Raw genomic sequence first — 27,839 nt, 5'->3', positions numbered from 1 at the left:
TTCTATTCATATATTTCATGACTATCTATCCCAATTGATAATTTGGTTGACTGACTACATAAACATCACTACTAAAAAATGTCTAAATTATGTCCTACTGACAGAAGCTAAGAGAGTACACAGTATCAGTTATTCAACTTAAAATGAAAATCAAATCAGGTAAGTACATCTAATCTACATTTAAAACAGGCAAAGTTATGTTCTGGCTATTTGTATATCATTCACTATTTTAAACTCCATTACTACAATACTATTGGTTTTACATTTTTAATTTCTGAAACACAAGAAACTAAAGTTAACTTTTGCTTTTGGGAAGAGGAATCGAGCTTGTGAAGGACACAGAAAAGAGATTTATATTTCACTGTGCACCCTTTATGTATCTTTTGAACCACAGACCTAAGTAATTATAAGATTTTCTTTGACTTCTTTGGGAATTCATCACACCCATAAAATAAGTTCTATTTAAATACTTGGTGCAAATACTCTTTACGTCTAATTCTTCACCTCTGAAAAACATGTATTTTGCAAAACAGTGAGACAATGGATGGGAAGATACAGGATTTAGTCTTGGCATTGGTACCAATTTACCTGGTGCCAACAGGCATACTATGCAAAAAATGAAGTAGTTGATGTATAAATTTGTTCTTAACCTTTTTAGGGCCAACAACCCCTTTGAAATTGACAAAAAAAGAGTAGAACAAAGAAAATTCATGTTTGTATGTACTATTGTATGTACTATTTCCAGGTACCACAGATCTTAGATTCAAAATTCCTGAAACTGGTGATCTACATCTATTGGCCTTAAATTTCTGATTCTTATCTATACGAACATAGAATGATCTCCTATCTGGGCCAAAATAATGTCGAGGCTTTTCACTATTTATAATGGACTATAAGTCATATCAATCCATTTATTCGGTTTCCAAAGTTTATAAATCCACCTTTGTCTGGTTATCAAAAACATATGACTATTGTCAAAAGATAAAATCCCAAATTTCTATTGTCTACCTTCAGGTAAAGGGAACGGAGGCAAACAATTCTTAAATGAGAAAGCTTAAGCTAAATGCATTCCTCTAGATAGTTTTATTTCTATCTTTATAAACTTAGAAAACACTACATGAATTGCTTTCACAAATCTGTACTTTAATATTAGGTACTAAGCCAGAACGTTAAGTGTCTCAGTAATTTTTTCTTTATGATGCATAGGCTAAAAGAAATACCTAACAATTCCATTTATTAAGTAGTAAGGTCCAAATAACTTAATCAATACTTATAACAACTTAGTAGCTGTTTGAAATAATACAAATTGAAAGAAAATTACATTTGTATTTCATTCTTTAATAGCCACAGTTACTTATTAATGGGATATATGTCTGCTATTGGGTACTTCACAGTTTCTCAAAACTTGAAATCAGTTGCACATTCCCACCTTCATCCTATACGGCCAGTACAAAGGGGTTGTAGAATATCCTTAATATTGAAACTTTACTGACTCTAGTTAGTCCACATGGTATCCAACAAATGGTGTCACTGTGTTTCCCTGAAATTTTTAAAATATACTGCAGCACCCTGAGAGCTTGCTGAGGCACTCCAGAGAGCCTTGTTGCAGAGTTTGAAAATCATGGTACTAATATTTAAAGGCTGTTAAAAACAAAACAAACAAAAACAAGCACCAAAAAACACTGTTACCCTTGGCTACTTCAACTTCCACTTTCCATCTTGCTCCCTAAATGCCACTCATATCAAATTACAGAAATTTACTGCCAGAGACAATCTCTTTTGGCTCAGCTACTACGCATGCTGCACCTTTCGGATGCATCATGGGATGCATCATTTTCCCTTCTTTCTTCAACTATCTCTTCCTAGTCTTTCTTTTCTTAGTTAACTTTTGTTTCAAAGTTTACCATAATTTTTTCCCCAGGAAAGAATTTCCTGCCTATGCCCTCTCTTAGAATTTAGATTAAATGCCTCTCTCCTGTGTGTTCTGATAATGTGGATTTTATTTAAACAAGTATTCCTTTCCTTATCTGACAACTCCAAAGACTGTGAGCAATTTGAGGGCAGAGCGGTTCTGTTTTATTTTCTTAATGATTTGATTACATTATTTAATATTCTTATTTCAGAATTCAGGAAAGTCTATCACTGCTAAGGAAGTCATGATTTCCTCTTTCTGGTAAAGAGAACTCATACTCCAGGAAGCTCTAAGGCAAAACTGATATTCAATCATGGCAACTATACTGGCTAAAATTAGATATTAGATCTAAATCGTATATGGTTAGCATGTTTGCTTCCTCTTCCTAAAAGGCCTGAATTTCTAGTAACCATATTTTTACTCCCATCTTTTGTTGTGACATGGCTCAAATACCTTTTGAAAAGGAGCAGGAGATACATACACCATAATCAATAACTTAAGATAAACTATGCCCCCTGACAGCAGATAGGAAAGGTTACAGTACTTTCTATTACTCTTTTCCTAAAAATTTTAGTTGCAATAAACTGTGAAAGTTATTGGAAAATATAATTTTCTTGCATTTGGAACAACTGAAATGAGATATTCCATCTATTAAATTATGTCTCTACCCTTAAAAAAAAGAGCAATTATATCATAAATGGAATCAGTACTAGGCAATGTAATAATATTCTTGACACAGTAAAATAAATCAGCCTCAGGAAAAAAAAAAATAGCTATTTAAGCAGTGAAAATCTTCAGCGATAATCTCTGTCTCAGTAGGTTCTCTTAGAGGCAGTAGTAACATTATAGTAATTTATGTTTATAAGCTTTACCCTTTCATCCACCATTCAACTCTTTGTACTCTATAGTTCACACCTCCCCCAAAAGTAAACAGTAGATACCTTTTCTCATGTTTTCAAAACCAAGCAAAGTAAGATCCAACCTCTAATCACAAACTCCCTTTTAAATTCATTAATATGCTCAGAAAGAAATAAAAAAAGAAAGGAAAAAAACACAAAAGTAATCCTAAACATAAAACTAAACTCCTAGTAGTATTCATGATTCTCTACCAATCATATATACATAAAAGAAACCCCATTAATTCTCAAACCTTTTGTCACTGAAATCAACAAGCTTAGTTAGCCACTCCATTCTAGTCAAATTACTCTAACACTTTGCTGTTATATTCTCTTACCCATCCATGTCTTTCTTTCTTATACCCTATTCCTTTCACTATCAATCGAAATCCACCATCATGTTTAAAAATATTTCAACACTTTCATGATTAATCCTACCTATTTTTAATGTATTTTATATCATCTATATCCTTAATGCAGCCTTTCAAATCAGATGGGCCAAATCCAAAAACAAGGAAACCATTAGTGAAATTAATACACTCAGGATTTATAGTAGTACCATCGAAATGATTTTTAGGTTAAGTAGATTTCGAGCAGCTAAATAAATAAAAGAAGGAATAGAGACTTCAATGAGTAAGAAACAAAGAGTAAAAATTAGATGGAGTTCAAAGGAACCAAAATAAATTAAAAACTCAGTGGACAGGTTAAAATAGCAGATTAGACCAAGCTAATGAATTAGTATCCTGGCAGATAGATAACTTGAGGGAATTACTCTGAATTCATCATACAGCAATATGAGAAATTTAAAGGCATGTAAGACAGAATGAGAGGATCCAAGATCCTCGCAGTAAGAGTTCCAGAATAACAGAATAAAGACAATGGGGGAGAAGCGCTATATGAAGAGATAAATGGATGAGAATATTCCAGAGTTGAAGCATGATATATCCTTAGACTGGAAGGTCATACCAAGTTGCAAATAAGATAAATGAAAATAACGCAGCAACTACAAAGTAAATAGAGAGAAAAAGCGTTTTTATCTACAAATGAATGATAATTAGATCAACAGAAAACTATTCTTAATAACAACAGAGGCTCCAAACTAGCAAACTTCTACAGGATTTTCAGCCTTTATCTTCATATATTGCTAAGGCTTTCTCCAAAATTAAAAAAAAATTAAAACCCAGCTGCTTCAAATGTTAACATTCTTGGGGAAATGACAGATGAACTAACCCAGTGCCCATGTTACACTTACATCATTCTCCTGCTTACTCTCCTGTGTATGTTCACTTCTATTGAAGAAAAAAAACTTGTGCTATGGAAGAAGAGACTGTACCATTTTTACCTCTTAAATTGACAAAGAGTTTTCTAATCATAATGTTGGCAAGAATCCAGATGTAAGCTGTAAAACTTTATAAGTTGGAACTATATAACAAGAATCTTTAAAATAGTGATTCCCTTTGGCCCAGTAATTCTAATTCTAGAAATGTAAACTAATAAGATAATTAGGAATTATTAACTATATAGAATGGTAAATACAATAATTTTTAAAATAATATATGCTGGGCACAGACAGACTCCCTTACAAAACTTACAAGTAGCAGGGCTTTAAACCAACTTATAGAAAAGAGAAAGTTCAGGATATAAGTGTCATAACAAAAGAATTTCAAACAGTCTAGGGAATAAGGAAAGGTTTCTTTTATTTATACTCTTTATTATTCCTCAGCAGTATGTCCAGCTCAATGTACTGCTACTATGTACACAGTTTTATTTCAAATTATGTTTAAAATAAGAATGGACAAAAAGAGACTGGGAGGAAAGAGATTAAAATATTAACAATAATTATCTCTGGGTAAAAAAATCTAAGAAGATTTTCATTTTGTTCTTCCAAGTTTTCCATATTTTCTCAAATTTTTTTTTAGCAATTAATATATACTGCCTGTCTAATAGGAGGGAATTACATTTTTTAAAGACATCAAAAGTAACTTTCACTTTATTTCAATTTTGGTAAATGCAAAAGCTTATAATGATACTTTACACTCTACGGTATATTTGCTATTATTTAACTAGGTTATTTTGAGTCAATACAGTTCCACTGCAAAGGATGAGACTACACATTCCACTCATCATAACTAGACCACGTCATATGCCAGTCAAGTATTCCAAGTATGAAAATGTGTTAATATGTATTTGATAAATACAACTATTTTTATTTTATGAAATAACAAAATTCTGATCTGTAGAATAAAATATAAACTGACATTTTCTATTTACTACATTTCAACAAACTCACAGTGAAGTTAAGAAAAACACTAAAATAAGAACAGGATCAGATTCAAAGAACAAAATGAAGAAAAAAGTCTGTCACTTATGACCAAGTACTTCATTTAGGGAGAGACAGGAAAGGATGTTTACTTCTCACTGGCCAAGTTCCCAGAGAAGAAGTGAAAAAGCTGTTACTTTCTTTATATTATAGAAATATAAAACAGTCTGACCTGATAGATGCCAAGAAATGTTAGAGCACCCATAAAAACTCAGTGGGTACAATGATTCATATACTGTTTAGCTAGAAGGAATTTCAAAGATCATGTAGTGTAACTCCCTTGATTTTAGTTTTGAAGAAAGCAGGTTCAAAGCAGCTATGCACCTTGCCTAAGGTCACAAAGAAAAGTCAGTGAACTGGCTGGGTTTAGCATACTAGTCTCCTGACTCCTAGTTTGGCGCTCTTTTACTCCATACCACCTTCTTATCCACTTCCCTTTATTTGAACTATACCCTGACCTAACTGATTTGCATTAATTAAGGGATATTATGTGCCTTAATTCAGGGGTACTGGCAGGACATATTTCCTCTTATTCTCTCATATCACCCTAATCCAACCTTCTGTGTCTAAGGGGAGAATGCTCTCACCAGAAAGCAAGAAACCAGTTCTTACACCAGCTCTCTGTCACTAGCTATGCAACCCAAGCATGTTATTCCATCTCTGTACCTGTTCACCCATCTGCAAAATTATGTTTGGTTCTCCCACCTTTTAGTTCCTTTAAAACTTCTTTATTCAAAATATTCACTGAATGCTAGGTAATGGAAATGACACAATCCTGCTTTCTTTCAGGTATTCAATTTACTAAAGAAGACAGACATGAAAACCAAACAAAATCTGAAGCAGTAAAGCTTTAAACAAATGTAGGCTATATTTTGTGTGTGTGTGTGTGTGTGTGTGTGTGTGTGTGTGTGTATGTTTGTGTGTGTGTCTTAACAGAAAGCTCAGTTAGAATGTAGTATGATGGAAAGAACTAACTATTTGGAGTCAGACTGGCCATGTATAAATTCTGATACTGCAACCATGCTAAAGCTTTAATTTCTTTTTTCTGTAAAATGGAATTATTACAACTACCTTGACTGTATTATTTCTAAGTCTCATAATGGCTGTGCTAGGAATAAGAAGTATGCTTTCATAGCAATAGTATATTTCCTAGCACATAGTACTGAGAGATAGTGCTGGGTGCCTACATAATATTCAGCCTCCCCCTTTTCCTCACTAAGGAAATTTCCATTTTGGTAGATGCAACAAAGTGCTGAGATAAAATTCTCACTTCACCAGACTCCCTTGCAGCTAGAGGTAGTTACATGACAATTCCTGGCAAAGGGAAGCCCAGGATTTGGGGGAAAGCTTCCAATTTTCCCTTTCTTTTTGCCTAGAATGCAGACCCAAAGCCTAAAGGTGTAACAGGCAAATAGAACAGAACAAGGATGACAAAGCAGTGTGGAAGAGCCTAGGACCCCAATGGCTTTACTGAACTGCTACACAAGTCCTAGACTGCCTACTTTGGACTTCTTGTCTCAGATGAACTATAAATCCCTCTCTCACTAAGGATCATATAGGGCCTTGTAGGCGAATATAAAGACTGGCTTTTATTCTGAATGAAATGGTGTAGGGCTTAGGGAGAGAAGTAATGTTGTATGACCTCCTGTGTTAACAGATTTGAGGGGGCAGGGAAAACTGCTATGAAGCTACGGTAGATTGTTACTAAATGGACTCAAATGAATCTTGCTTTCCTACATTCATATCATCATGTAGCCTCCTTCCACACTGACTCAAAGCTAGCCTTCTGACTTACTCTAATAGTGTAATGGAAGTGACATTCTGATGATGGGCAGGGAGCTTCAAGAAGACGCCTCAAGAGGACTCATAGCTTCTGTCTTCCTCCTTGAAAACTCAACTATTATTTAAAGAAGTCCAGATTATTCTGCTAGAGAGAGAGGACCCTGGAGGATGAGAGAGGCCATGTGGAGAGAGGCCATGTGGAAGAGAACCAAAGTACTCCAGCTGTCTCATCCATTCCAGCTGAGGCAACAGACCTGTGAGGAAGGCCACAGTGGACATTCCAGTCCAGTTTAGCCACCAGCTGAATGCAGCTGCATAAGTGAGCACAGGCAAGACTAGCAGAAGAAACACCTCTTATACCCACAGAATTCTGAGATGAGTTTATTACACTACCAGAGACATATGATACAGAGGCTACTGCAGCAATCCAGGCAAGATAGCTCTTAGAGCCATAATGATAGCTCTAAGTAGTCTCTTCAATTTTGATTATTAACTACTTTTTGTTGACTCTCAATAGATAAAGGGATGGGGGCGTTAATAACATCATTATGTTAAAAAAGAAAAAACAATTTTCCTTCTTTCCCACTTTATACCTCTCCATCCCAACACTTTGAGAAGATGTAGATAGAGAAAATCAGTAAGGACACAGGTTGAGCATCTAAATCCTTAAATCTTTAAACATGCTTAAAGCAAACATACCCTCATGCCCCTAAACTCATTAGTCATAGTGCCAACTAATTCATTTTTTGCTTAAGTTGGTTTGACTTAAGTTTTCCCTTACCACAAATAAGAGTCCCAAATAATATTGATAGGTATATCTCCCTGCTCTGAAACATGAATTTTTTTTTTTTTTTCTTCAGTACGCGGGCCTCTCACTGTTGTGGCCTCTCCCGTTGCGGAGCACAGGCTCTGGACACGCAGGCTCAGCGGCCATGGCTCACGGGCCCAGCCGCTCCGCGGCATGTGGGATCTTCCCGGACCGGGGCACAAACCCGTGTCCCCTGCATTGGCAGGCGGACTCTCAACCACTGCGCCACCAGGGAAGCCCCGAAACATTAAATTTTATCTCTGTAATATAGTAATGATACCTGCAATTCCAGATCTATATATATATGATTTTTTTCCAATATCAAGACCAATGTTCCCCTATAAGTGTTTGTGTTCTCTACCACTCTAATCTCATTTTATACCACAGAACTGAATTTAGGGTCACATTTCCACCCTTGTTCCAAAGGATGCCAATAGTAATTTTTCATCTTATTTTGCATACTCTTCTCCCCTGAGCTTCTGGGAATTTTTTTTAAATAAATTTATTTATTTTTGGCTGTGTTGGGTCTTCGTTGCTGTGAGTGGGCTTTCTCTAGTTGTGGTGAGCAGGGGCTACTCTTCTTTGCAGTGTGCGGGCTTCTCTTCGTTGCAGTGCGCGGGCTTCTCTTCATTGCAGTGTGAGGGCTTCTCCTCGCGGTGGCTTCTCTTGTTGTGGAGCACAGGCTCTAGGCACGCTGGTTTCAGCAGTTGTGGCTCGCGGGCTCTAGAGCACAGGCTCAGTAGTTGTAACACAGGGGCTTAGTTGCTCCGCGGCAGGTGGGATCTTCCCAGACCAGAGCTCGAACCCGTGTCCCCTGCACTGGCGGGCAGACTCTTAACCACTGCGCCACCAGGGAAGCCCTGGGAAATATTTCTTATCTCACTCAAACCATGTGTTTCTAGTGAGGTCTTCAATGCTCTTACATGATCCTATAGATCTGTGGCCACAGTTGAATGATCTAAGGATGGACACCTCACTAAATTAAACCAGAGTTGTCCCACATCCTGGCCAAACATGATTGATCCATTCATCCTGCAAATATTTACTGAATACCTATTATATGTGCTAGATGCTGTACTCAACACTGGACATACAGTGGTTTAAAAAAAAGATATCCGTATCTACATTAAGCTAAACATGAGTTCATAATGATGCAGAAAAAGCATTTGACAAAATTCAATATGCATTCATAATTAGAAACTCTCAGTAAACTAGAAATAGAGACCTTCCTCAATTTGATGAAGAACATCTACAACAAACTTACAACTACCATTATATGTAGTGCTGAACGACTAAATTCTTTCCCCTAAGATCAGGATCAAGACAAGGATGTCTACTCTCAGCACTCTTATCCAACACAGTACTGGGCATCCAAATCACTTCAGTAAGACAATAAAAGGCATACGGATTGAAAAGGAAGCGATAAAACTGTCCTGTCCCTATTAGAAGATAACATGGTCATCTACATAGAAAATCCCAAGAAATTTACCAGAAACTTCTAGAATAAAAGAGTTCAGTACTATCACAGGAGAGAAGAACACTCAAAAATCAATCATACTTCTGTGTACTGACAATGACCATGTGGACACCAAAGTCAAAAACACAATACCATCTAATAATTTTTGCTTAGATGCTCCTGTGAGATGATCCACAGTACGCATGCACATACCCTATCATATTGCTTAGAACAACTTAGTTTGTCTTCCCTGCTTGACAATAAGACAAGCCCTCTCTAAGTACAGAGGCATTATCTGTCTTGTTCATTACTGTGTCCCCAGCATAGTATCTGGTACATCATAGGTAATTAATAAATACTTTTAAGGGAATTTAAAAAAAAGAAGTATATGCTTCAAGTTTCCTAAGTAGAATAGCAATCCCCCATATCCAAACCCAAAACTCTACCCTCCCCCACCAAAAGCTCTAGTTATAGAAAAAGTTTCAGGCAAAAAGAAAAGGAAGGTATTGAAACACACAAACAGCTGGAGTCAAAAATCAAGAAAATCCTCACATTTATAATATGGAAAGGGCTTTCAGACACAAGTCTTTGTTCTTTTCAATTAAGTCATATATATTCAAGCACAAAAAAAATTATACAGCGAGTAAAATCTGAATTTTGTTAGTAACTGTTCTTTTAATGACTTAGGTTAATTTTCCTTTGTTACTTTTTTCCTTTATTTATTCAAATTCTTAGAACCTTTTAGGTTTCATTATCAAGTGACAGACATTAGAGCTATGAAAAACTAGTATAGTGTAATCACCATTCCACTGATCAATTTTACCAATTTTCCAGCAGTGGTTCTCAAAATCTTTTTGTTTATGTGGACTGGGGTGAAGGTGGGGGGGGGGGGCGGGGCACAGATTACAGATCTACTCTGGGATCCAGATGGAAGCAATGGACTCTCAGAAAATTCTATGTGTGCAACACACACACACACACACACACACACAGTGGCAGGAGGTTAAGGGGTTCACAGTTCCCTAAGCCCATCCAAGCACACCAAGTTCAGAACCTATGTAGGTCTAGCCTTTTGTCAACCAGTTCCAGCTATTAGCTATTTCTTAGGAACCTAATATGCAAAAAAGACTTTTAAGGAAAATATACCATATTCGCAAAAAAGGCATACAATAAGACCTTGATTAACTGATTTCCCAGAATACCTCCTTTATATAAAATTAACCATGTTAAAAATTTAAACAACTTCAAAAATTACATTAAGCAGAGCTCCAGATGACCAGAGAAACAAATCCTTCTCAGTGCCTAGATTCTATTTGTTCTCACATTTCTGAAGGTAAAACAGTTGATCTTCGTTCTGAACCTCCCCCATTCCTGAGCTTCCCAGGAGATAAAACATACAAACCCTGTTTTGTGTCCACAGTCCTAACAGTATAAGAAATAATGATAATAGTTTCAAACACCTATTACTGACCATTATACTTTAACTGAAACTCTTAAAAACAAAGGGTAAAAAAAAAATTTTAAAGGGCTATTTGCACATTATATTTTTCTTTCATCTCTAAATGTGAACCACAAGTCATTTCCCCTAGCCAGAGCTTCTGTTAGGGACTTCACCACCTCCTAGGATCATTTTGGAAATATTTGGAAATTCTGGTTGTGAAGATGACAATAGGATAGAGACAGACGATAGGCAGGGAAGTGACCAGGCAGAGCCAGATACTATGAAATAGAAAGCCAAAAAACTCCAATAAAATAATAACACCTACAAGCACATCAGAACAATCAAGATCAATCAAGATTTTGTCTCAAAGGAATATAAAATGATTAAATTAGTAAAATATAAAAATCTTTGTCACAGTATCTGACATTTCTCATTTAGTCAATTATTACCATTATGACTAAAAAGTCAAAAAGTGGGCAAAAGGATAGTAGGATATCAAAATGAAGAAAATATGGGACAAAAATTAATTTTTATTTGTCATGCTTAATTTAGAACAGATCTATCACACAAAAACTCCAATGTGCTAAAGTGTTAAATATTTTTTAGAATGACTAAGCATAAATGAAATAGATAACATGTAGCATATCTACTTCAAGCACAGTGTTAAGAATTTGGGAGCTTAAGAATAAAGAAATATTAAGAGAAAAAAGACTGCAAAGGAAAAGCCCAGAGATGCTCTTGTTGTTTGAAAGTATACAATAAAAGACAACCAAACTAAGACTTTAAACAGACAGATAGACGGACAGACAAATATGGAGAGAAAAAGGGAGGGAGGGAGGGAGGGAAAAAGGGAAGGAGGGAATCAGACTGGGGCTCTCATTAAATGCTTTATTTCACTGATTAGGACGAAGAAATAGAGAACAAGTTGTCAGTTTCTCAGAGCTGGGCCTGGGAACACAGCAATGAAACTATACAGAATACAAAAGAAGGTCCCCGAGGAAGTAAAACTAATTAGTCAATGCAAGATAAGTAACAGCTATTTACAAATAGAAACAATAAGAGAGCCAAGAGACTTCCTTGAAACAAGTTAAAAATTAGTGAGTGATAAAGTGTTTTAGTGGCAAATTGATAGAGATGTGGTACATGAAAGAAAACAAGAGCAACCTTCCGACTGTCCTTCATATTGGCCTTCATGTCTGCTGATGACACAAGGAAAAGAGGGTTTCAGAGCTAGAGATTTCATCAAGAAACAACTTCTGGTGAGGAAATGATTTATAAATATACCAGATATGGTATAGTAGTTGGGGGTGGAGGGATGGGAAAGGAAAGAAATGTCAGAGAGAGGTATCCAGAAAGCTTCATTCGACTGCATTGGTAATGTGTATTTCTTTAAATCGGTAGTGAATACAATGGTGTTTTATTACTCCCTATGTACCTTTTGGTATGCCTATAACATTTTGTTAAAAAATGAGGAAGGAATGATACAAGAAACTAAAGGAGAGCACTATCTAACAGTAAAGATACTGGATTTCATTGCTGAGAAAGTAGTTTCGGAAGGCTATAGAATTCTAATGTAGGATAGTCCCCTGTCTGGAATTTTGAAGGTAATGGCCTCCCAACCTCTTAAAATTGTTCTACTCTGAGAGTACATTTTCTTAAAAACATGATAAGAATTTTTAAGTTTAAATGCCATGTTACTGGGTATATTTCAATACATAAGAAACATTAAATATATATTTAAATTTGTGACCAATGTAATACATAAACTTCTTTTATAATTCTTAAAAATGAAGTTTCTTAGCTATTACTTAACTACATTTTTAGTATTATCTCACTGATTTTTTCTCATATTATAAAGCTGGTATCCACAAATATTAATATATCAGATAAAACAATTAAAATGGCACAAATGTATTACGAGTCAAGTTCGTGTCTTAAATGGATTCTGAATAACAGCCTTAATTTAAAATATTTATACTTTATGGTATATTATTTTAATAACACTGTTTTTAATAATTCATAACAAACCCTGGTTATTACCCATCTGAAGGAATCATACACATTACATTCTTAGCAATTCAGAATATGGAGTGCTTAGTTCTCTTAATTTTATAGTAGTATATAATAATCATAATTGCAACCATGTTCCTCCTACAAAAGTCATATCCCATGAGGTACTACAAAAACATACATGGGAAGAAGTAGCAGTAGCCAACAGTAGTCTGTTCAGATATAAACCATAATTTGGGTCTTGACAGATAGGAACTCTCATATACCTTCTGTCCTACAACTTAGCATACAAGTTTGTGTTTTAAAATCTGTTTCATTCAGCAACAATTTATTAAATGTCTACTATGTGTAAAGTTCTATTCTAGACACTGATGATACAAAGATGATCAAGCCAATCTTCCTATAAAGTAGTGGCTCAGATCTAAGTTCACAGAAGCGTTATCTACTTTAATATAACTTTTTTAAAAACTTTAGTCATGTTATCTTAAAAAGCATAATTTTAAGCCACTAAAGTATATGTAAAACAGAAATAACTTTTTAAACCAGTAATGTGTCACAAAAGTTTACTCATCTTAGCAATAGAATTATGAAGGCACAGGAAAAAGAAGTAGGTTAAAAATAATTTCTCCACACTGTATCCATTTTCTTACCAGGCCTACACATATATAAATATACCAAGTATAATAATTTTATAAACCAACCAAATCATAAATATGTTTATATTAGAACTGTAGAAAATTACATAAAACACAGTTCCTTCCTCCCCAAATTTTGATTACCTTCCTCAAACCTCCTTTTAATCCAATAGGTTTGAAATTATGGAGATTTCATCTCTCTACTTCTTAAGCAATAAAAATGATCACATTTCTATCTACAATTGTAGTGTTTTATAAGCATTCTAGAAGTATATACATTTTATTAAAATGCCTTGTATATCCAAAGTAATAACTTAAACATCTATGATTTAATCACTTCATTAATATGGAAATCATTGTTTCAGCTCAATCATATCTCCTATTTAATATTACTAAAATTATTATTGGTAAAAATGACATCTCAATTAAAAAATGTAGTTAAAAGTCATACCTATTTTAATAGCATGTGCAAATCTCAGGCTCTCACATGCTTCCAACACAGAAACACTTTTCACAACCAAAACTATCCATAATGATTAAGCAAAGGTAGGATATTAAAGGCAACAGAGAGAGAGAGAGATTATGAATAAGAAAACCAAAATTCTAGTCATGGTTCTGTCACTGATTTGCTATAAGACCCATGGCAAATTCTTAAACTGTGTTCCAATCTTTTTTTTCTAAAACAGTCATTTAGCTCTAATTTTAACTCAAACTTTACATTATATCCATTATGAATCCTATAAACAACTTTTGCTGTCATGATGATTTGGGATTGTATGCTTCCTTTTTCCCCCATTCATTATTTAAGTTTAGTAGTAAGTCCCAATATCCCTGTATAATTACTTAACGTGTATCTTCCCTTCCACAATTTAAGTTCCCTGAGAGAAGGAAGTATATTTGATCACTATTAAACATTTTGAACCTTATTTTATAACCAGGCCCCAGAATAATGCTTCGAATACAGAAAGTGCTCAGTCAATATTTGTTGAATGGAGAAATGGCTGCTCAAAGTTGACATACTGAGTGAGAAGTAATACCTGAGAGAAAAAGAAGAAGAAGAAAAAAAAAAGAATCATACTAACCACTAAAGTCATCTGGTACAGGAATAAGGAGTACTACATATTTCAAGAAAGAGTCAAACTTTCTATGTATGTTATGTAAATCAGGCAGCAAAATGTGACATACACTACATAAATGTAATTTCTAAAAACAATGTTAAAAATCAGTGCTTCATATGTTTAAAGGGTTAAGAATACTTTATTTGGAAAATATACTTCATTCCCCATTGATGAGACATTAAAATATGACTGAATACATAATAAAAGAAAACTACATTTTAATCACAATTTAAAATTGGTAATTTTGAACTATGACTTGATATCGTATCACAACACATTCGGTCACATTCTCCAAAGTGAAGAACCAACTTTTCCGCTGGTATAAGGAGCACCCCAAAGGAAGATAAATAGTCACAATAAGACTTCAAGCTATCTTATTCTTTACTACCAAATAGAACAGAGTTTATAAAATGACATGTTCCATTATGGGTGGGGTTAGATAACAAAAACCTACAGAGAACCAGTCAATAGCCGTAACTAGTTTCCTTTTATCTATTCACATTAACACAAGAACTACAGGTTAGACAGGCTGAACCACAAAAACAAAGAGGATAACAGGTAGGCTATAACTGAAGATCTACAGAATTTCACTAAGGCATTATGTATAAAGGAAACACTTAATAACAATAATAATAATTTGAGATTCCCCTCCCCCACTCCAGGTTGTCAATCAGCATTAGTGTTACTCATGCTACTGAATGTAACCAAATGGCAATAACTTTTGTTCCCATATACTGTCCAATAAGCTGGATTTCCTTCAAATATACAAAACAAGTAAAAATGCATCAAAAGAAAAATATAAGAACAATTATTGACCCAAGTACTGTAGTAATTCAAATGTAAATTATTCATGGATTACTTTTGCCATTATCTAGAGCACTCTGGGGTAAACAAATGTGAAATGTTAGAGTCGCTTTCCCTCAATATTTTGGTTAAAAAAATACAACCAGGTAGAATTCAGAATGGACAATAAGCATATGAAAAACTACCAAACCTCTGTTAGGAGATGCAGTTAAAATAATGAGATATTTTTCATACCAAAATGAATTATTTCTCTCCCAGGCATTTACCCAAGAATGATAAAAGCATAAATCCACTAAAACACTTGCACACAAATGTTCATAGAAGCTTTATTTGTAATAATCAAAACTTGGCAACGACCCAAATATCCATGTACAGGTAGATGGATAAACAAATTGTGGTATATCCATACAATGGAATATTACTCAGCAATAAAAAGGAACAAACAATTGCTATATACAAAAGCATGGTAGAATCTCAAAAATCACTATGTGGAGTGTACGAAGTTATGTTAAAAAAAAAAGTACACACTGTAAGATCCTTTCATGTAAAACTCTAGAAAATGCAAATGAATCTATAGTGATAGAAAGCAGTTTTCTAGGCCTGGGAATTGGGGAAGAGGGTATAATGGCAAGATTACAAAGGGACCCAAAGAAACTTCAGGGAGCGATAGACATGTTCATTGTTGATTGCAGTAATGGTCTCATGAGTGTAGAGGTGTGCCAAAACTTATCAAATTGTGTATTTTAAATATGTGCAGTTTATTGAATGTCAATTAGATTTCATTAAAGAAAGGTTTTTTTTTTTAAAAGAGAAAGTCTTTTTAATTATCTTATTCCCTTATTGTAGACATGGTCATATTTTCCTTTTATTAAATTCAAGGTTGTTCATTAAAAATCTCTACTCAAGTTAGGATATCTTGGTTCTAGTCTCAGCTCCCTTACTTAGTGATGGCAGACAAATCACTTAACCTCTCTGGGTCTCATTTTTCTTATCTGTAAAATGAGTTTAGGCTAAATTGATATATGCCCATCTCAATATTTTATGGATCTATAGACTAGTAGCCTCAGCTTTTTATCATATTATGTTGTTCCAAGAATTCTATAGTAAATCAAATCACATCTGTGATGGGGGAAAATGTTTATTACAAAATTCAACAGTAAACCTCTGTAATTGTTTAAAATATTAAAATATAAACTGTATAGTGAAAAGAGCATTGGTTTAGATTTAGATAGAGCTAGTTTCAAATTCCAGTTGGGCTAACTTGCTATGTAACATGAACAAGTAATTTTATTTCTCTATGCCTATACAAGATACAATAACCAAGATAATGGAAGCAACTCAAGCACCCATCAATAGATGAATGGATAAAGAAGATGAGGGGTGTGTGTGTGTGTGTGTGTGTGTGTGTGTGTGTGTGTGTATATATATATATATATATATAATGGAATATTACTCAGTCATAAAAAATGAAATCTTGTCATTTTGACTACATGAATGGACCTAGACGGTATTATGCTAAGTGAAATAAGACAGAGGAGAACAAATACTATGTGATTTCACCCATATGTGGAATCTAAAAATTAAAACAAATGAACAAACAACAAAATGGAAACAGAGTTATAGATACAGAAAGCAAACAGGTGGTTGCCAGAGGGGAGGGAAAAAATAGGTGAGGGAGATTAAGAAGTACAAACTTCCAGCTGCAAAATAAATGAGTCATAGGTATGAAATGTACAATTTGGGGAGTATCGTCAATAACTATGTAATATCTTTGTATGGTGACATATCCTAACGAGACTTATTGCTGTGATCCTTTGAAATGTACAGAAATACCAAAGCACTACGTTGTGTAACAAGAACTACCATAGTGTTATAGGTCAATTATATTTTCAAAAACAAGCAAATGGGGCTTCCCTGGTGGCGCAGTGGTTGAGAGTCCGCCTGCCAATGCAGGGGATACAGGTTCGTGCCCCAGTCCAGGAAGGTCCCACATGCTGCGGAGCGGCTGGGCCCGTGAGCCATGGCCGCTGAGCCTGCGCTCCGCAACGGGAGAAGCCACAACAGTGAGAGGCCCGCGTACCGCAAAAAAAAAAAAAACCAAAACAAAGAAAAACCAAAAAACAAAACAAGGAAATGAACTCATAGAAAAAGAGATCAGATTTGTGGTTACCAGAGGTGAGGGGTGGAAGGAGAGAGAAAAGTTATTTTAAAAAGTTATAAAACTATTTGCATCCTTTAGACTTTATTGTAATACATGAAAATAATTACCATTTATTAGCATAAATTAAAACTACCACTTTAAAAAGTATCTCTCACTATACATTTTAAAAGACAAGAATTTGGTTACTCATGATGATGATGAGGAAGGTTAGACAAGAATACTTATTGAGTGCCCACTAAGTATCAGGTACATAAAGTAATAAATGCTTTATTTCATGTAATCTACATAAATAAACCAAGAAAACAGAAGGGGGATAAGGAGTGCTGGAAGGTAGGGTGGGAAGTACTGCTACTTTTATATAAGATAATCAAGGAAATGCTCTCTCTCTCATAAGGATTATTTAACAGGGATTTTAGTATATTTTAATTCATAAATCATTTTCCTACTCAAAATATCACTGCATCAGTAGTCAAAGATTTCCCCGGCTAAACTACTTAAGAAGTCATCCCTTTAAATTGGTGTATGCATGAACAGAATACAAAATATTTCAAACACCATGCTGCAAGTTAAATTCCCCCAAAGAAAAGATCCAACAACTACTAAACAGAAAAAGTTTTCAACTGAAACTACGATACCTCATGAAAACTAAACATTTGAGAGCTTTCATTTGCTTTTCTCTTAGCTCTTTGAGTTAAAATATCTTTCATCATACGAGAAAGAAGTCATAACTGACTAAAAAACTTATAAGTGGTGAAATCTGCATATTCCAAGTAAAAGGAGTAAATATGATATAAAGGAAAGCTATTTTTTTAAAAAATAGGCTTTATCAGTGTTAGGTTCACAGCAAAACTGAGTCGAAGTTCATAAAGCTATTTTTTAAAAGTTCACATTCTTTACATCTTCTTGGCTGTTGACCTCAAAGAATAAAAACAGCACGATGCCTTATTTCTCGAGCTGTTGACAAAAGTTTAGAACCAGCAAATATATCAAGGCCAATTTCAATTATTAAATAATGTGCCTGTTAAAATACAAAAAAAAAAAAACAAGAAACATAATTTTGGGCAGCCTTCTAAACGAAAAATAGGAAGTTTTATTTAATTTTCCCTGCCTGCATGCATTTGGGTCCCATTATCCCACTCTCCTAGAACATCTTTTTCTCTTAATAAAATTCCACCTATCCCTTGAGCCAGTTTAAATTTCACCTGCTCCCTAAAGTTTATCTTAAAGTGACCACTCCCTTCTCTGAAGTCCTATAGCAACTGCCTGTACAACTCACTGAGAAATGGACCTCCAGTCATCTCTTCCATTGCTATCCTGAAATATAACTTCAATCTTGTACTGATGGTCCATGATGGTCTTAGCAACTGAATTTAGTTTCTAGAGCACCACTGTCAGTGAACAGTCCCTAACCACATGCAGATGTGTATATTTAAATTTAAATTAAACTAAAAAGACAGTTCCTCAGTTGCACTAGCCACAATTTACATATGGCCAGTAGCTACTATATAGGGCAATAAACAAAATGATATATAACATTTCTACCATCCCAGGAAGTATTATTGAAGAATGCTCTTCTAAAGGGTAGTGGCCAGGTCCAATGTTCATTTGTATATACCATAGTTCTTAACATAGTACCTGAATATGGTAGGCACTTCAATATTTGATTTAATAAAGACAAATTACTGTAGTGGCAGAGATGATCCTACAAACATGTCTTGTTTGATTAGAAGTCTTTTAAGAATTTAAACAAATATTTTAAAATTTAGAGTATATCTCCCCACAAAAAGGCAATGAGAGCCCATATGGAAACAACCACAGCCAAGAAATGACTGACACCAGCTGCTTTTATACTTGTCAATTCCACATTGTGTATATGTTCCCTACATTCACCTGCTTCACTATTTTGTTACTTGCCTAGATCGTGAAGGCATGTTAGTTGCGACGTCTGCTCTATATTCTATGGACATTTAAAAATTATTTTTTGGGCTTTCCTGGTGGCACAGTGGTTAAGAATCCGCCTGCCAATGCAGGGGACACAGGTTCGAGCCCTGGTCCGGGAAGATTCCACATGCCACAGAGTAACTAAGCCCGTGAGCCACAACTACTGAGCCCGCGTGCTGTAACTACTGAAGCCTGCGCACCTAGATCCTTTGCTCCGCAACAAAAGAAGCCACCACAATGAGCACCCACTGCAACAAAGAGTAGCCCCCACTCGCCGCAACTAGAGAAAGCCCGCGCGCAGGAACGAAGACCCAATGCAGCCAAAAATAAAAATAAACAATTTTTTAAAAAATTTATTTTTTTATTAATATAAGAATTAATTTTGATCAGTTTTCTAAAGCTATAAATAGTGTACTTTAAATTGAATGGCTCCAGTTTGATACATAATCCTTTCAACAATGCAAGCCCTTAAGTAAACTGTTCTTTTTATATAAACAAAAGGTTCTGAGTAAGAAATTTTCATACGGTGTCTAGTTGGCAATGCCTGAATCATAAGAATTAATCGCCTTTCAGGGAGAGCCTCTCAAATACATGTCTTAATAATGCAACTTTTGAAGTTAACTTCTTTAAAACGTTCCTTTGGGGACTACTGAAACAAAGAGAATGTGTCTATTTTAACTTCACAATAATACCAAAATTCATTTGCTCAAATATGATTACAACAGTAGGTACACAATGGCATTCCTATTGACTGAATTAATAAATTATATCCTTGCCTAGATATGAAAAAACTTGTTGCAAGTATCATCAGATAAAAACAAAATGTTAGTGTTCAAATAGTGAACTGTGAAATACTGGTTTTATAACTCTTTCCTGAACTAAATATTTGTTATTTGTTTTTTGCTATTTGTAGGTGTTTTATGGTATCTACATACACTAGATTTTAAAAATTATCTACTTTCCTCAGCTTCAGCCACTTCTCATTATCACATCAGCTCATTATCTGTAACTGCAGAAACCCAAGTTATTAACAGAAAAACAAAAGTTTCTGTTTTACAAAGAGCTGGAATGTGAACTGGTATCCTTTCTTAGCTCAACTCCAATAATTAAGCCTAAAAGGATATCTTTTCCAGAGTTGTTTATTGTCAATAATCACTCCCTTCTCTTTCTACAAGATCAGAACAAACAACAGCCTAAGTTTTTGCTCCTTAATACTAGTTCTAACTAAAGATTGTTTTTAAATTAATGCAATAACAGTTAAAAGTTCTGATATGGAAAAAGTCATTTGATAGATTTTTAAAAATGAGATTAGATCAATTTCCTTTTACTTCTGAAAAGAAATACATGAACCATTATTCTAAGAAATGAGGAATTTTATTTTTGGCTTACAGTCTTTCAAATAAGATGCTCATAGAATTAATAAAAAGTTAAAAAAATTACTTTTAAAATGCTAGATTTAAATGAGCTCAAGCTCAAGCACTTATTCAGCAATTAAATTAATTTCTAAACATAGCCAGCAGGTTCAAAAACAGTTTCATGCATTTTAAAATATACTGTGATACATTTTTAAAAAGTAATCTAAAAAGATAAGTCGATAAACTGGTATTAATAAAAACACACAACACAGAGTAATAAAGGGAATGCTACACACGCACACACACACACGCACACACGCACACACACCATCTGCCCCACCAGTTCTCTAAAGATGGCATTTGAGGTTGTCAGCAAAAAAAAAAGCTTCATCTAATTTCAGTGATAGTAAAAATGCTTAAGAATACAGTACAGAATTTCTAGTTAACAATACTGTATAGTATACTGGAAAGTAGCTAAGACAGAGCTTATGAAAGTTCTCATCATAAGAAAAGAAAAACTTGTAACTATGTGTGATGATGATGTTAACTAGAATTGTTGTGATAATCTTTTAGCAACATATACATGTATCAAATTGTTATGTTGTATACCTAAAACTATTACAATGTTATACGGCAATTATATCTCGATAAAAAAATAAAATTTAAAATACAGAATTTCTAGAATAAGTTGTTTTAAGATCTCAACATGAAGAAACTGGACAAATTACTACTAATCATCGTTTGCTGTCTTCTACACCTGAGATCAATTAACTCCAACTCCTAAAAGCAAACACAACACATACTCTCCTAACTAAGAGAATGGATATAAAATATGATTTCAAACTCAGTCTACTTTCCTGTAAATCTCTGATATATACAGATATATACACTTTACATATTTTTAATATATTAAACTTCTAAGACATTGTTTTACTTCACTTGAAAACCAATTTAACATTCATTCAGCACAAAGTACTTTAATACTTTCCAGTCAAGAGTGTGAACCCAAAACTCTTGACTCACTGCAAAAAATGTCTTTAAACAGATATAATTATTTTCTAAACAAAACTAAAACATTTCTTTATTCAAATATAAATAAAAATATTTCCATAATCCACAAGAGACTTTTCTGTCTTCCTTAAATTCAAGGTATTAAAATAAGCCTGTGCATTCATTATACAGCACTGTTAATAGAACTTTCTGTGATGATCAAAATGTTCTATATATCAGTGCTGCCCATATGGCAGTCACTAGCCACATGTGGCTACTGAGCACTTAAAAATGTGGCTAATGTGAATGAAGAATTAAATTTTTTTTTTTTTTTTTTTTTTTTGCGGTACGCGGGCCTCTCACTGCTGTGGCCTCTCCCGTTGAGGAGCACAGGCTCCGGACGCACAGGCCCAGCGGCCATGGCTCACGGGCCCAGCCGCTCCGCGGCACGCGGGATCCTCCCGGACCGGGGCACGAACCCACGTCCCCTGCATCGGCAGGCGGACTCTCAACCACTGCGCCACCAGGGAAGCCCCAAGAATTAAATTTTAAATTTTATTTAATTTCAATTAATTTAAACTTTAATAGCTACATATGACTAGCGGCTACTGCACTGAACAGTTATACCCTATCAAACGATCACAACTAGGTACAATACCTCAGTGCAATATATATTAAAAAAAGATCATCAAAGGAAGCAAGTCAAGGGTCCATTAATGGATGAATAAACAAAATGTGGTATATACATACAATGGAATATTATTCAGGATTAAAAAGGAAGGAAATTCATGCTATAACAAAGATGAACCTTGAAGACATTAAGCTAAGTGAAATAAGCCAGTCACAAAAAGATATACACAGCATGATTTCACTTATATGTCAAATTCATAGTGACAGAAAGTAGAATAGTTTTTGCCAGGACCTGAGGAAAGGGGGTAGTGAGAAGTTAGTGTTTAATGGGTACAGTTTCAGCTTTCCAAGATGAAAGGAGTTCTACAGATGGATGGTGGTGATAGTTGTACAACACGGTGGATGTACTTAATGCCACTGAGCTATATACTTAAAAATGATTACCATGGTAAATGTTATGTGCATTTTACCACAATTAAAAAACTTTTTTAAAAGCATCATAATCTGATCAAATAAGTACTTCTGATAAAAGAGCTAACTGGAAATCTAAAGTCACCAAAAAAGGAAATACAGTGCTTTTTTTTACAGAAGAAAACATCAGATTTGCTGAAAAAAAGTTATAGTAACCCCATTAGGAATCAAGTTGTATTACATTAGCCCATTATAGCCTAGCCAAGAGCTGAGCATTTTACTTCTACAGGATCTAGGTGGACAGAGAATATTGTCTTTTTTAAGAAGGCACAAGGTTAGACAGAGTAAAGTCAAAGCTGAATTGCAAAGTGTTGATACTTAGTGTTTTGTTGTTTGGTTTGGTTTGGTTTTAGGCACTGGCAATAGAGCTGGCCTTGAGCGAGTCACATATTGAGCAACAAGAAAAATAAAACCCAGAAGTACATTCAGTTAACTGTATAGCTATTTTAAACTTCCTTAGAAGATAAAATGAATTCTATTTTAGTGGTAGGGCATAATAAAAGTACAGTTCTCAGACTGTAAAGAGCGTAGCAAGGAAAAACCAGGGTAGGGATGAGAATACTACCACTAATAAGAAATTACTTAGGCACAAGAAAGGAGGATAAAATTAATGTAGATAACAAAAACAAATAGATCATCCTTTTTCTCACAAATCTATCTGAATGTATTTAGGCCCAAATGCTATGATCACTAGAAGTGTTAACATGTTACAACAAAATATTTTAGGAAAGTTATTAGATGCTCAAGTGGAAAAGGGCTTATAAAATGAAGTTTATTCTAAGGTGTTTTAAAAACTTTTTTATTTAAAGCAGTTTATTACTATAAGATATTTGCCCCCACAAACAAACTAGAAGTAAGTGCAGACTAAATTTTAACATCAGAGAGATATATATTATTCCTTTAAAAGATATAAAATGAGTAATTTTTCAGTGCACTAATATGTCTCATGCATATAAAATACTCACTTTGCAAGTCGATATTGTGGGTAACATGATTGGCCTATTTAAACATATATAATTTATAAATATAGAAAATATCATTCAACTTCATTAGTAATAAATTCTTTAAATGATTTTTAAATTATGTATAAACTTTAAACCATGATAAACTCTCCAGAAGTTACACACTACTACTGCTGGAATCACTATGCCTCTACAATATTTTTATCTTATAAAAATTCTACAAAGGACTTTGATACTACCGTGAATACTCACAACTAGGTGGCAAACTATATATTGCCTTTATAGCTGTTCTGTTCCCTTGAAAAAAAAATGACATTCATTTTTAAAATAGCTTTAAAAATGTTAACCATTTTTTAAGCATAGTAAAGAAAAAGATTACAACTTTAAAAGTTAATAAAACTAGAATTGTATAGAGTACTAAAATGAGGGATAGGAGTCAGAAGATAACGGTTTAGGTTAAAGCAGGCATTGGCTGAGTAAACATGAACACCTGTAAACTGGGTATAATAATTCCTCCCTATGCCTAACTAAAAGGGTCATCTTAAGAATCAACTGAAATAATACATATAAAAGTGTTTTATAACTCAAAAATGCTTCACAAACAGAGTGATATTGCTATTAGTAATATTACTCATATTTTTTCTACATCTTCCTTTATTTTGTATGAGGTAACCAACCAACACCAGTTTCATTTCTATAATTACCATTACAGTACAGTAAAATAAAGACTATCTGCCATCTTGCTAACTTCAAAAAAAAGGAAAGGAAAGGAAAGGTCCACTTTTTTTTTTTTAAGATTTAGTCAAGTGGTTTTTTTTAGGGATTTGATAAGTAAGAATTTTACTTTAGATCTGATATTTAAGATTTCCAATCCTTAAAAGGACAAACCAAAACTAAGTGTAGAATTTTATATAGAGTTTTATGAGGTTTTAACACAATGAAAACATACACCAGAACAAAAATTTGTAGTAAAATGAACTCTCCTGATGCTGGAGTGCAAAGACAAGGTTTCCACAGCAACAAAATGAAAAGTCAATTATTCTAACCAATAAGCAACAAACAATTGGACATTTACTATAACTTACACATCAAAGCTCAAACATATTCAATTAGAGTTGATATCATTTATTAATATTCAGAAGTATATTACCACAAGTCTGTTTCTCCAGTGCTGAAATGTGAGGGACCATTTTGGAGTCTGCAGATATATAATCTTAGTTCAAATTTATAAAAAGTCCAAAAGCCTCTAGGAAAGGACAAAATAAGGATCTGAACTTATTTAAACTGCTTCATGAAATCTCTGAATTGTTCTATTGCTCAATATTTACAATGCATATTTTTTGCATGACAAATAACAGACTCTTATATGAAAGCTCAATCCTAGAAGTTCATCATTTATCAAACTATCATTTTCTTATTATTCTTACACACATAACTGCAGCATACTGATAATTTAAATTAAGACAATCATGGAAATACACACATCTTTCAGATAGCTATCCTCATTACACCCTCTATGAAGCAAAAGAGGAAAGAAAAGAGGGGAAAACAACCTATGAAGTATGATCAGTTCTCTAGATCTCTTATGCCCAACTTCAGCCAGCCTGTCAACCACAAAACTTAAATATTTAAAGAAAAATGAAGTAATCCTAAAACATAAACCTGCAGGGGAAGGATTACTGTTTATTATATACCAGGAACTTTATGTACATCATTTAAAAAAATACATCAGAAAAATGCAAATCAAAACCACAATGAGATATCACTTCACACCGGTCAGAACGGCTATCATCAAAAAGAACAAAAACAACAAAAGACAGAAAAAGAAAAATATCGTATGATACTGCTTACATGCATAATCTAAAAAAAAAAAAAATGATACAAATGAACTTACTTACAAAACAGAAACAGACTCACAGACTTAGAGAACTAACTTACGGTTACCAGGGTGGAAGGGTGTGGGGGAGGGAGAGTTAGGGAGTTTGGGATTGACTTGTACAAGCTGCTATATTTAAAATGGATAACCAACAAGGACTACTGCATTGTGCAGAGAACTCTGCTCAATATTATGTAGCAACCTAAATGGGAAAATAATTTGAAAAAGAATAGATACATGTATATTTATAACAGAATCACTTTGCTGTACACCGGAAACACAACATTGTTAATCAACTATATTCCAACATAAAATAAATTTCAAACAAACAAATAAATGCTGGCGACGATGTGGAGTAAAGGGAACCCTCATACACTGTTGGTGGGAATGTAAATTGGTGCAGCCACTGTGGAAAACAGTATGGAGGTTTCTCAAAAAACTAAAAATTGAACTACACAAGACCCAGTAATTCCACTCCTGGGTATGTATCTGAAAAAAACAAAAACACTAATTCTAAAAGATACATACACCCCAGTGTTCACAGCAGCATTATTTACCATTGCCAAGATATGCAAGCTACCTAAGTGTCCATCCACAGATGAATGGATAAAGAAGCTGTGGTATATATACAATGGACTACTACTCAGCCATAAAAAAGAATGAAATTTTGCCATTTGCAGCAACATGGATAGAGTTGGAGGGTATTACACTAAGTGAAATAAGTCAGACAAACACTGTATGATATCACTTACATGTGGAATATAAAAAATACAACAATCTAGTGAATATAACAAAAAAGCAGCAGACTGACTGATATAGAGAACAAATTAGTGGTTACCAGTGGGGAGGGGGAGGAGGTAGGGGCAATATAGGGGTAGGGGATTAAGAGGTACAAACTATTACGTATAAAATAAACTACAAGGATATACTGTACAACATAGGGAATATAGCCAATATTTTATAATAACTATAAATGGAGTATAACCTTTAAAAATTGTAAATTACTATATTGTACACTGTAACTTACATAATATTGCACATCAACTATACTTCAATTAAAAAAAAAACCTTACAATAGCCCTGAGCCAGAAATTATCACCATTTTTATAAGAAAATTTGCCTCATGGAGCTAAATAACCCACAAAGTCAGACAGCTAATTTGTGCTAAATATGGGATTTAAACCTAGATCTGTATGATTTCAAAACTTTACCTACTAGACCAGTGATTTCAACTAGGCCTTAAAATTATTGATCAGTAAATTTCCAAAAAGAAATTTGGCAGATATATATAAGATTACTGATTTATTATTTTGCCAGTTAGAATATAACTATCAATTATTCTAATCATTTCTTAAAAGAGAGTACATTTTGACATCAAGAATGGAAGGATATAAAGAGAAGCAGAAACAGCAAAATCTCAGAATGGAGTACAGTCCGCATCTCTACTTATAAACTGGCAACTTTATATAGACATATACAGAATACATACTCATACAACATTGTTCTTAGGGTGAAAATATCATCATGAACAGCACTGGTCCATGACTTGCTAGTTGTAACATGCTTAAGTATCTTAAAAAAAAATGCCTACTTTTAAAACTCAACGCTTCCTTTTCTTTACGTATCAAACTGATAATGCATCAAGAATTGATAGGGTCAAGTATCTTTATTGTCACAGGCACTTCTAACTGACAGGCTCATTAGTAGATAAAAGAATACTTCCCCGCTCCTCAAGGCTCCCAAGAGAACAGAAAATTAGATAACTTTTACTGACACAGCAAGAAATAAGTTTTGCTGTTTACAACTATACCTGTTTTCTAAGGAGGACTGATTCTTTTAATATGTAAGGTCTTGTTTGATGAACACTTGAGGAACTTGGCTCTGCCTTTTGAGAGGAAGAATTTGAGGGAACTGAACTGTTCTTCTTCAGGGAGAGAAGAATTTGGAGTTTTGATGGCAAATAAGAAAGAAAGGATTGAAGAATAGACAGGAAGTTGAGGAGAGAGGAGCCAACCATGGGATATGAAACTGGGTATACTATGGGGGAGAGGACTAAGTGAAATATAAGTATCTTTGCTGAAACCAATTAAGTTGTTACATGCCTATAAACATATGTAGAAACAGAAACCCAGGAAGCAGAGGGTGCCCTGAGAATTTAAGAGCTTCCCACCAGGAAAACAAATCTTGGGGAGACTTAGGATTTCCATAGGCCATAAGATTGTGGGTTCAAGCCTATCCTACCTAGAGCTTGAAGGTAAGATCTGTCCTTCA

The 27,839-nt window shown here is 34.2% G+C and overlaps 1 protein-coding gene across 4 annotated transcripts in view; it reads right to left on the bottom strand.

Moving 5' to 3' along the window:
• The window catches only part of PKN2 (protein kinase N2), a 148,168-nt gene that overhangs the window by 109,915 nt on the left and 10,414 nt on the right, over positions 1-27,839 (bottom strand). The window lies entirely within an intron of this gene.

The sequence above is a fragment of the Aethalodelphis obliquidens genome, unplaced genomic scaffold (assembly GCF_003676395.1).
Source record: "Aethalodelphis obliquidens isolate GAN/ISIS:26980383/991018 unplaced genomic scaffold, ASM367639v1 scaffold13, whole genome shotgun sequence".
NCBI lineage: Eukaryota > Metazoa > Chordata > Mammalia > Artiodactyla > Delphinidae > Aethalodelphis > Aethalodelphis obliquidens.
This window is presented reverse-complemented; position numbering and strand designations above follow the sequence as displayed.